This window comes from Lactuca virosa, chromosome 1, assembly GCF_052849685.1.
Source record: "Lactuca virosa cultivar CGN04683 chromosome 1, Lactuca_virosa_CGN04683_v6, whole genome shotgun sequence".
NCBI classification, from domain to species: Eukaryota; Viridiplantae; Streptophyta; class Magnoliopsida; order Asterales; family Asteraceae; genus Lactuca; species Lactuca virosa.
The window spans coordinates 94935393-94944992 of record NC_136426.1 but is presented as its reverse complement, the minus strand read 5'-3'; the positions used below and the strand labels follow the sequence as shown (position 1 = coordinate 94944992).

Here is a 9600-nt window from a genome sequence, read left to right as displayed (position 1 = left end):
TGCTTGCTTAACCATTGGACCATAGTCCGCTGGTAGTCCAAGGGCAAACTTATTGACCTTTGAGAGTTCTGTTGGAACTAGGTATGGGATAAGCTTCATTTTCTCCGTGAAACTTGCAGCGTATTCAGCAACGCTCATCTTTCCCTTCTTCAAATTCTGAAACTCGTTATTGATTTCCAGTAGGTCCTGCTCTGAGCAGTATTGCAGTTTCAGTTGTTCCACAAAATCTTCCCAAGACATTTTACTCGCTTCTCCCTTGGGCATAGAATCAGCTAACAGCTTCCACCAACTCAACACGCCAGATTTCAACAACGGGATCGCAAGAGCGGTCTTCTGCCTGTTGCTGCATTCGCAACTTTCAAACATTGTCTCCATTTCGGAGATCCAATCCATAATTTGCACCGGCGTCGGGCTTCCGGATAGACACGGTGGCTTAGACGCCATAAAATCCTTGTATTTACATCCTCTTCCATCATTTCCTCCATTACGATTGCCTTGTCTAACAATTTGTGGGTTGTCTTGACCAACGGTACCACTGAAGTTTCCACCTTCCGATGGCCCTCCATTCACTTCGGGCTCTTCAACTTGGATTGAAAGTTCTTCACGATTTTGTCGAAGCAGACGTCTAGTTTCTTCCATCTGATTATCCAACATCGCCTGAATCATCAATTGTACACCAGCCATCGTTACTGGCTCAGGTGCTGCAGCTACAACAGGTATTTGCTCAATTACAGGTGGTCGATTCCTGTTTTCGTTTGCGTTTCCAGCTCCACTGCGGGTTCTTGCCATTTTGATCTATACACCGAATAAGGTGAATTTAGATCTTTATTCAGGATAGACGTTTAAATCATCCTTATCTCTCCGAAACGTTTACATGTTAGTTCTAATATCGTAGTCGTACGTTTAGAATCCTAAACACATAAGGTTTCCAGATCCGGTCGGCAACAGACCATAGATCCGAACAAATAACAACATATAAGGCATAAATCATTTAGCACATAAAAGCATTTTAGGCACAATTCCTAAAATAAGCTAGTGCTCACACCTCACAATCATCGCTTAGCATTCTAAGTTTAAGTCTAGAAATCCTACAAATTCCTAGTTCGCTTAAACTAATGCTCTGATACCAACTGTGACATCCCCATTTTCACGGCCAGAAAAGACCGATTTTGTTTATGCTTTGTTTAAAAATCAGAGTAACATTTTAAATAAAAGTGTTGCGGAATTTGTTCCCAAAATAAAATATGATAAAGATTTATCAAAGCATTTCCGTAGAAATGTATTTCATTAAAAACCTCGGGATGTCATGTTCAATACAGATCAAAAGCATAAACAGTACAATATAAGCCTTACTACATTTATTCATATCTACAGGCCTATATCCGTAATTCTCTCATCCCAAACATCATATCTATGCTCGTGCGCCACTACCTGTAATACAAGAAACTGAGTGGGTCAGGCTTGGGAGCCTGGTGAGCACATAGGGTTTCAACCCACAATAAATAAGTTTATTAATTTCATCAATCAACAATAACCCGATTACCCGTTCCCGTTATCCTCACATTACGTCCCTAAAACACCTATCATAAGGGACCTAGACTAAGGATCAATATCGGGATGGACACTACTGCCAAGGGGTCTCCTCAGCAATAAGTGTCCTAAAGGCAACCATGAGGGGGATGGAGTACACCGGTGAACACATCGTTCACAAACACCTACAGGTTGCGAGCCTGCTAGCGTTCCACTGGACTGTCTAGAAGAGTCCGTGGTCGTCATCCATACTCCGCTAGATGACAGAATCAATAACAACAACATCGAGGCCTCTCATCATTTTATCACACATTTTCTTATTACATCTACCCATGTTTTACCCCAACATTTTTGTAGATATAAAATACATATACAGTTTAAATTATTTAAAACATGTATAAAAATCTTTCATCAGCATAGGCAGCAAGTATTCAGATAATATGCACACATAGCACGTAATTAATATAAAATACTTCATATCTATGTGTAAGATGAAAGTAACTATGCACTCACCTGATTAGGTGGTGACTCGGTACTCGAACAGCACTCCGTTATCTCAAAACAATTTTTCCTTGATCAAAACCTAGTATTAATATCACTAGCGTTTAGTTTTAACGTTAATCGCGACTAATTAATAGTCTGGCTATTATTATTATTATACAAGCGTTAAATAACACCCAATATATAAATAATAATAGCCAAAATAATTATTTTAAGGACCTAATAACATTACTATAATTATTTAAAAGTTATATTAAAAATTTCGTAGGCGTACCTTACTTACAGCGGGTTTTTCTCAAAACCGGACTTCGCTGGAGCAGCGTTTCCGAGCCGAAAGGTTCTTTTCTCGGGACTCCGGGAGCCTCGGGACTTCCTTCGGGTGCTAGGGGGTTTACCTAGACTTTAGGGGCTCAAGGAGCTTAGAGAGAGAGAGTTTAGAGAGAGAGAGAGTGGAAGAGGAAAGGTGTAAGAAATGAGAGAACCCGGCACTTCTATTTATAGTGAGTTGGGGCATGTGGTGGCCTTCTGGTGGTGCCACTTGTCCAAATTCTGGTGGTGCCACATGTCCAATATCTGGTGGTGCCACATGTCCAATTTCTGGTGGTGTCACATGTCCAATTTCTGGTGGTGCCAGGTGTCCAATTTCTGGTGGTGCCACATGTCCAATTTCTGGTGGTGCCATGTCACCCAATATCGCGTATCGGCCTCCCGTCTTAGAAAAATCATAACTCTCGCATACGAGCTCCGTTTTTGACGTTATTTATATCCACGCGAAGGCGGGAACGTAATCTACAACTTTCGTTTAGACTCCGTTGGCTAATTTTGAATTTATTTTAAAAGTTATATTTTTAACAGGCCGGGACAGGATTGGTCCGTTAAAAATTCATAACTTCTTCATCCGACGTCCGTTTTCGTCTGTCTTTTTATTGTTACGCCACAATTAAAGAGCTCTTCGATTCTCGTTTAGGTCGTGTCGGCTAAAAACTCGCTTTATCATAAATTCACTATTCACGCTTCCCGGTATCGTGCCGGTTCCGTCGTGAAACTTCGTCGGGTCATAACTTCTTCGTTATAACTCGGATTTCGGCGTTCTTTATATCTCCGGAATCCTTGTTTTGACCACTACAACTTTATGTAAAGATATCGGGCTTATCTTATATTTTAATTTTGACGCTTATTTTTATTCTTTATTAATTATACATTTATAAATAAATAATAAGCACATAAATTCACAAAATACTCAAATATTTCATTTTTATTACATCAAAAGAGTTACAATAGTTGACCTAGACTATTACATCGTCTAAAAATGCTTAGCCCCGAAACCCGGGCGTTACAAACTATCTTAGACTTAGCCTTTCTCTTTACCATTTGGTCAACCGGGTTGACTATGGCCAATCCCTTTCCATTGGGAAGAGAATGCTTTTTCTGGATTTCCAGTGTCACCATTGTCACTGTCCATAAAGTTTTCGGGAAGTTGATCTTCTAATCAAATTTGTTTTACTATCGTTCCAAATCATTGCTGATTCAGCAGCACCAAGCAAATAGATATGATCATTAAGGTTCATGTCATAGTCTGTTTCATAGTAGTCCCAAAGGAACTCACTATGTGACTTAGAAAGTGATTAAACATCCAAGTTTCTCAAGACTTTGACACCCAACTCTCCCGGCTTGTCAATATGTGACTTCATCTCTAAGATGTGATCATACATAGACCTTGCTTGCCATTAGGGCTTGAGTGACCTTGAACTTGTGGGTTAGGGAGAATAATTGGAGGAGGTGGAGGAAGTAAAGTTCCAAGAGATTTGGGAAGATCATAGATGTCTGAACTAGACATCTTTTGGGAGATATTCAAGATAGTTGATCTAAAGTCCTTAATATAACACCCAATATGAAATATTAAGGCTAGGATCCAACAACCTATTTATAACTGGAAGAGGGATGCCGTAATCCAAGTTATAAAATAGTTGAAGGTAGGTAAATGACGATTTACCAATTTCCACCATGAAAAACGAAATAATTTAATTAGGTTTTTAATTGGATTTGAAACTCCTAGATCTTTTGAGATTCATTGAACTTTTCAATGGCATGTTTCAATCTCGAGTGTGCCCTTAAGGTTTTGTGACTGGGATGCCGAGGATCACATAACAAGGTGTGAAGTAACCATGCAAATATACTTGGTACCCTTAATATTTACCCCTCAATCGATGTGCCGGTTAACCACACGAGCTTCACCGATACTATGATAAATATTAAGTTACCCTTTACCTACTTTGTTAAATCTAGGTTAGTGTGCCGGTTAACCACACACGCTCCACTAATGGTTTAAACAAAGTGCAAAGTGTAATTTCATGGATTAGCACCTTATTCACATTTTCCTAAGTAACTAAGATTGGGAATTAATAAAAGGTTTAGTTACTTAGTATTTATCATTAATACTTTTAATGAAGGGAGAATTATAGTCCTTGTCCTACCTGTTCGGCTAACGACCCTCCACCAGTCAAGGAAGCGGTGGGTGAGAGTGGACACCCATTAAGCTGCCATTTTATAGGCAACAACCTTATACCCCCTTATAGACCGGCTTCGTGAATGAGGCCTACTAATGGTAAGACTGACTTGCTCTTATACACATATATATATTATTAACTTATAATATTATAAAGTATAAGGGTTGAATTTTAACTTTTAAAATTCTAAGGGCTTAACTTGGAATTAAAGTATTCATTAGAGATAACTTTTCAAATTCCAAAACTTGAGGGCAAGTTTTGAAACTATTCAAAACTCTTGGATTTTCATAACTTATGAGTTTTAAGTAAAACTTTAAAACCTTTAATGAAGAGACTCTTGGACATCCATAACTTGAGGACAAGTTATGGAGCCATAAAAACTATTTATAAGAAAAGACTCTTCATTTTTTTTGTAACCTAAGGCATATTTATGAGTTTTTAAGATTCATAAATGTGACTTTTCATATAACTTGAGGACAAGTTACAAAAAAAACATATTTTATGAACAACTTTTAGATTAATTAGGATTGAAAACAACTAAAACACAATTTTTTTTTCCATTAATCTAAACTAACTCATAAATCAAGGAAACATAGAACTTTTGGTAATCCATAACTTATGGAGTTAAATGCTTGTTTTATGATGAAACTTTTCATGTTCCATAACTTAAGAATAAGTTATGGAATTCTTTAAAACATTAACACCAAATTTTGTAACTCCATAAAAACTTTGAATCAATTTTTTTTAAAAAAACTTTTTCATATCCATAAATTATGGAGGTTTTAATACTCTTAAGATCATAATTTTTAAAAAAAACTTTTGAGCTCCAAAATTTTATGACAAAATTTGTAACTCCATAAAAACATTTAGATCAAACTTTTAAAACAAATAAAATAATCACGTCATTCTATCTTTTAATAAATTGACCTAATTCAACTCTTGTAGTAAAGTGACTCAAATTTTACAAATAATTAGTTTTTAATAAAATCAAGTAATTATCTTAAAATTTGACAAACTTCATGTTTTTTTTCCTTTTTTTTCAACTTTGAAAAAAAATACATTTGCATCAAATATAATAGAAAACAACCCACACAGGTCCCAGGATCGGAACCTGGCTCTGATACCACTGTTGGGTTTTAGTATACTACAACATCCTATGGTGCACATACAACCCTAAATACCTTGGATCTATGTTTTCTCTATTATACATGCAAATATGAAGTTTCCAAGATATTAACCTATACTAGCATACAAATATCATATACTCGGGGTAATAAAATAGATAGAATACATACCTTTTTTTGATGTAACTTGTCTTCATGAAGCTTGAGTGCCTAGTGCCCCAAGTGTGACACCTCAAATGGTTCACACAACACCATGAACACTTGGAATAACCTTGAGAATAAGGATACTTTGGTTCTCTCTAGTGAAATCGGCCTTGCCCTTTTGTGTACACACACTAGTCCCATTTCACCAACCAAGGACATCTTTATATAGTGTGGAGATTAGGGTTAAACCCTAATACCCATGACCTTTCATTTCTTATGATCCATGGGTTAAACACTCCATGGACTATCCATGAAAGTTTAGCCCAACCTAAATGAACGTGGCCCATCACACACATATATCTTAGAGTCCATATTTAATTAGTTCCTTTTGATCACTTAATTAATTATAAATTAATTCTTGATCAATACTAATTAAATAATATGATTATATATTAATATATTAGAACTTATAATATATTAATATAAATCACTAGTATCCTTTTTTCCTCATCTTGTCTATCCAATTGTCCCGATGTCATGCAACCCAAATGGACCATGCCGGGTCGGGTCAAGTCTTACCAATTATAGTTATGGACTTAGACATTAATCCAACAATTCGCCCCTGTCATACATGTCAATGGGTTTTTAGAGTACGCCTGATGAACGTATAGTTCACACACCTACAGGTTGCAAACATGCTAGTGTTCCACAGACCGTCTAGAATAGTCCATGGTTGTCATCCCTACTCTGCTGAATGACGGGGGTCAACGTTTGGGTAAGGGCTTTTCTCATATTTCACCACTCACCCTCAACTTATGATCTCCTTTCACCACTCACCCTCAACTTATGATCTCCTTTCACCACTCACCCTCAACTTATGATCTATATCAATGATCATCTCATTTATCCAACTCACCTTTCATCACACACCCACTATTTCATCTACCCATGTTTTACCCAACATTTTTGTAGACAAAAATACATATACAGTTTAAATTATTTAAAAACATGTATAAATCACTCCTTCAACATCCAACTCAAATAAACAAACAATAAATATTCACACAGCACGTATTTTATATAAAATACTTCATATCTATGTGTAAGGTGAAAGTAACTACACACTCACCTGATTTAATGAAAATCGGGCAGCAATTCGTTTCCTAAAACGATCGTTTCCAATAAAACCGGGAGTTTTATTCAGAAACCGGGCTCTGCGAGGGTCGGGCTTCGAAACCGAAAAGATAAATTTTTCGGGCTTCTCAGGCACTTCGTGGCGTATTCCGGGGGTTATAATTGATACCGGGGCTTCGGGGGAAGTGGAAATGGCTAAAATATTGAAAAAAGGGTGGAAAATGGCTAATTTCCAAAAGTACCCGGGCAATCTCGCAAGCCTTCTATATATAGGCCCGAGGCTGCTGATCGGACGGTTGAGAAGATTCCACGCGGCAGCAGATCCGAAGAGTAGTCCCTATGGCTCGCACGTCGGCTGCGCATGCGAGGGCTTCGCTGGCAGTTCCTGATTGGACCGAAGTTCGGGTCTGAGGAGGAGGGCTCGTGGCTCATGCGAGGCTCGGATGGATCAATCATTGTACACGCGTCGGATGCGAGGCTTGCCACCGAGGCACACACGTCGGCTTCTCATTGGACCACTTCGGATGACTCTCCGGTTCGGACACGCTTCTGATGACACAACAATTTCGGACACGTGGCACTCCAACAGCGAAGGTGATGTGGCCGAAGCCACCTATGCGAAATTTCTCGGTTTTCGCGCCAAAACTTCTAAAATCCATAACTTTCGCATACGAGCTCCGTTTTTGACGTTCTTTATATGCACATGTAGGTAAAATTACTCTCTACAACTTTCGTTTAGACTTCGTTGGCTAATTTTGAATTTAATTTTTATATTATTATTTTTAACAGAACAGGACAGGAAATCCGTTAAAAATTCATAACTTCTTCATCCGACGTCCGTTTTCGTCAGACTTTTTACCGTTATGCTACTATTTACGAGACCTTCGATTCTTGTTTAGGTCATGTCGGCTAAAAATAACTCGATCTAAAATTCGAGTTTTTAGCTGTCTACTGCTAATCTGAAACTTCGAAAAATCATAACTTCCTCATACGAAGTCAGATTTGGGCGTTCTTTTTATACCTACTCTCGGTTTAACGAACACTACAAGTTTCGTTTAGATCACTAAGGCTAAAAAGTAGTTATCAAAAACTCACTTTTTATGACATTCGGCACTGTGCCGGTTTGTCGCGAAACTCCGACAGGTCATAACTTCTTCGTTATAACTCGGATTTCGGCATTCTTTATATATCCGTAATCCTTGTCACGACCACTAAAACTTTCTTAATAAATATCGGCTTTATATAATATTTATTTTCAACGCTCATTTTTATTTTTAATTAATTAACTCCTAGTAATTAAGCATAAAACACATAAAACACATAATACATAATTCCTTTTCATTTCTTCAAAATGAGTCACAAAGGTTAACCTAGACTATCACGTCAATATTAATGCCTAGCCTAGAAACACGGGCATTACACTATCTACCCATGTTTCACCCAACATAATTGTAGATAAAAATACATATACAGCTTAAAACTTGTATAAAACATTCATTCAACACTTATCTCAAATAAACAAATAATGTATATACACATAGCACGTATTTTATAGAGAATACTTCGTATCTATGTGTTAGAAGAAAATGAATATACACTCACTTGATAAGACGATGCTCGGACAGCACTACGGCTCTTAAAGTAATATTCTTCGATGAAACTGGGACGTTCTCTCAAAAACCGGGCTTCTCGCGGGCAGAGTTTCGGCTCGAAAACTCTTTTTACTCGGGATCTTCGGGGCTTCGGGACTTGCTTCGGGTGTCGAGACGATACCGGGACCTCGGGGGTATTTCTCGCAGAGTAGAAGAGAGAAAAGGGTGAAAGATGAGTAAAGTAGCAACCAAAACCGGCTGCCCCTTGGTTCTTATTTATAGGGTGAAAATCTGAGATTCACGTCGTGAACTCGGTCGTCATCAGGTGCGTAATCGCAACATCAGTCAGTCAGGCTCTCGGAGACGTCAATCACCTGTTCACGTCGTGAAGCTCCTGTTCATGTCGTGAATCCTGACAGGCCTCGAAGTTTGTGTTCTGAACTTCAGAAATTCATATCTTTCGCATACGAGCTCCATTTTCGACGTTCTTTATATTCACGCGTAGGTGAGATTATGCTCTACAACTTTCATTTAGACTCTGTAGGCTAATTTTGACTTTATTTTTAATATTATAATTTTAGTAGGCCAGGACAGGAAAACTCCATTAGAAATTCATAACTTCTTTATCTGACGTCCGTTTTCGTCTGTCTTTTTACCGTTGAACTCCTATTAACGAGATCTTCGATTCTCGTTTAGATTGTTTCGGCTAGAAATCACTCGATCTCATATTCGAACTTTGGGCTGCATACTGTTAAGTCGAAACTTAGAAAAATCATAACTTCCTCATACGAAGTCAGATTTAGACGTTCTTTTTATGCACGCTCTCGGTTTAACATATTCTACGACTTTTATTTAGATCGTTAAGGCTAAAAATCGCTTTATCGTAAATTCACTATTCACGTCGCGCATTGTCGTATTGGTTCTGTCGCGAAACTTCGACGAGTCATAACTTCTTTGTTATAACTCGGATTTCGGCATTCTTTATATTATCCGGAATCCCTGTCACGACCACTACCTCTTTGAGTATAGATATTGGGCTTATCTAATATTTTATTTTAATACTCATAT

General features: G+C 37.8%; 1 long non-coding RNA gene across 1 annotated transcript; it reads right to left on the bottom strand.

Moving 5' to 3' along the window:
* Positions 1 to 1301: 1301 nt before the first annotated feature.
* Positions 1302 to 2437, bottom strand: LOC145105657 (uncharacterized). Its single transcript, XR_013707383.1, has 3 exons — positions 2306 to 2437; positions 2044 to 2113; positions 1302 to 1431 (listed from the first exon to the last, which is right to left on the bottom strand). It is a non-coding gene; the product is annotated as an uncharacterized LOC145105657 (long non-coding RNA).
* Between the last annotated feature and the right edge of the window lie 7163 nt (positions 2438 to 9600).